Source organism: Lathyrus oleraceus, chromosome 2 (genome assembly GCF_024323335.1).
Source record: "Lathyrus oleraceus cultivar Zhongwan6 chromosome 2, CAAS_Psat_ZW6_1.0, whole genome shotgun sequence".
Taxonomy (NCBI): domain Eukaryota; kingdom Viridiplantae; phylum Streptophyta; class Magnoliopsida; order Fabales; family Fabaceae; genus Lathyrus; species Lathyrus oleraceus.
In genome coordinates, this window is record NC_066580.1 from 21696984 (window position 1) to 21699089 (window position 2106).

At 42.0% G+C, this 2106-nt stretch overlaps 1 pseudogene; it reads left to right on the forward strand.

Annotated features, from left to right (window-relative positions):
- The first annotated feature begins 1226 nt into the window (after positions 1-1226).
- On the forward strand, positions 1227-1326 carry LOC127124284 (uncharacterized; annotated as a pseudogene).
- The last annotated feature ends 780 nt before the right edge of the window (positions 1327-2106 follow it).

A 2106-nucleotide genomic window follows, 5' to 3' on the forward strand; every position in this document is an offset into this window, starting at 1 on the left:
TGAGTTTAGGGGGCATGTTTTGGATTATAGCGCTACATTCGGCAGGGAGTGTAACGGTTTCGCTATCCTCAAGTTTCCTTTTATTAGAAAGAATTTCTTTTAAGAATTTAGCATATGAAGGCATCTGCGTAATAGCTTCGGTAAACGGAATTGTAACGTTTAATTGTTTAAGGAGATCAACAAATTTTCTAAATTGGCCTACATCTTTGGTTTTAACAAGCCTTTGAGGGTAAGGTATAGGTGGTTTGTAAGGTGGTGGAGGTACATAAGGTTCCTTCTTTTCTAGGGTTTCCTTATTACTCTCTTCCTTTTCCTTAGGTTCACTTTCCTCAGTAGATTTCTTAGGGTTTTGGTTTTCTATCCTTGGGTCAGACGGTCCTTCCACTTCCGTTCCACTTCTTAATATAATTGCATGAGCTTGGCTTCTCGGATTGGGTTGGGGCTGTCCAGGGAATGTACCAGTTGGTGCAGCAGTAGGTGCTTGTTGTTGAGCTACTTGAGATATTTGCGTTTCCAGCATTTTGTTATGGGTAGCCAGGGCATCTACTTTGCTTGCTAGTTGTTTAAGTTGTTCGCCAGTGTGTATGTTCTGGTTTAAGAAATCTTTATTGGTTTGTTGTTGGGAAGCTATAAAGTTTTCCATCATGATTTCCAAGTTGGATTTTCTAGGGGTATTATTGTTAGGATTCGGTTTCTGATATCCCGGAGGTATAGATGGGGCTTGATTTGGAGACTGTCCAGGTGCGTATAAAGCATTATTACTCTTATATGAGAAGTTTGGATGGTTCTTCCAATTTGGGTTATAGGTATTCGAATAGGGGCTTCCTTGAGCATAGTTTACTTGCTCTGTTTGGATTCCAGTCAAGAGTTGACATTCCGCAGGAGTGTGGCCTTGGATTCCACAGACCTCGCAATTCTGAGTTACAGCAACCACGGCGGCTGGAGGTGATACGTTTAAACTTTCAATTTTCTGGACCAAAGCATCCACTTTTGCATTGACGTGATCAAGGTTACTTATCTCGTACATGCCAGTTTTCGGTTGAGGTTTTTCCACCGTTGTTCGTTCGGTTCCCCACTGATAGTGGTTTTGGGCCATGCTCTCGATAAGCTGGTAAGCATCAGCGTAAGGTTTGTTCATTAGTGCACCACCTGCAGCGGCGTCTATTGTTAACCTTGTATTGTATAAGAGACCATTATAAAATGTGTGAATTACTAACCAGTCTTCCAAACCATGGTGTGGGCAAAGTCTCATCATGTCTTTGTATCTTTCCCATGCTTCGAAAAGAGACTCGTTGTCTTTCTGTTTAAATCCGTTTATCTGGGCTCTTAACATAGCTGTTTTGCTTGGTGGAAAATATCGGGCAAGAAAAACTTTCTTCAACTCGTTCCATGTGGTGACTGAGTTGGAAGGAAGAGATTGAAGCCATCTTCTAGCGCTATCTCTTAATGAGAAAGGAAAAAGACGAAGTCGAATTGCCTCTGAAGTGACACCATTAGCTTTAACAGTATCAGCGTATTGGACAAATACGGATAAATGAAGGTTTGGATCTTCGGTAAGATTTCCAGAGAATTGGTTCTGTTGCACAGCCTGCAACAACGAAGGTTTAAGTTCAAAGTTGTTTGCTTCGATTGCGGGCGGAGCAATACTTGAATGCGGTTCATCTTGCGATGGAGCGGCGTAATCTCTAAGAGCACGAGCTGGTTCTGCCATCTCGGTTAAAGAAGGAAAATCTTTGAGATCAGGAAGGTCTATAGGAGGGAGATTGTTTTCAGCACGATATTCCCGAATTCGTCGTAAGACTCGGAGATATAGTTCGATATCGTTGATTCGTAAATAGAGCGGTTCGCCTTGAGAGCGAGTGCGTGGCATACAAATCAACGAAAGAAAGAAAATAGAAGGAAAAGAAACCTTAGTCTCTACAGCGTAACGGAAGAGTTACGATATCGATTGAATAAAATCCCCGGCAACGGCGCCAAAAACTTGATCGCGACTTTATGAGTCGAATTTGGGATACAAACTGCAAGTGCACAGTTCTATCGCGTAGTTTTAAAAGATATCGATCCCACAGGGACTTATGAATCGATATACCGTTATCTAAGGTTACT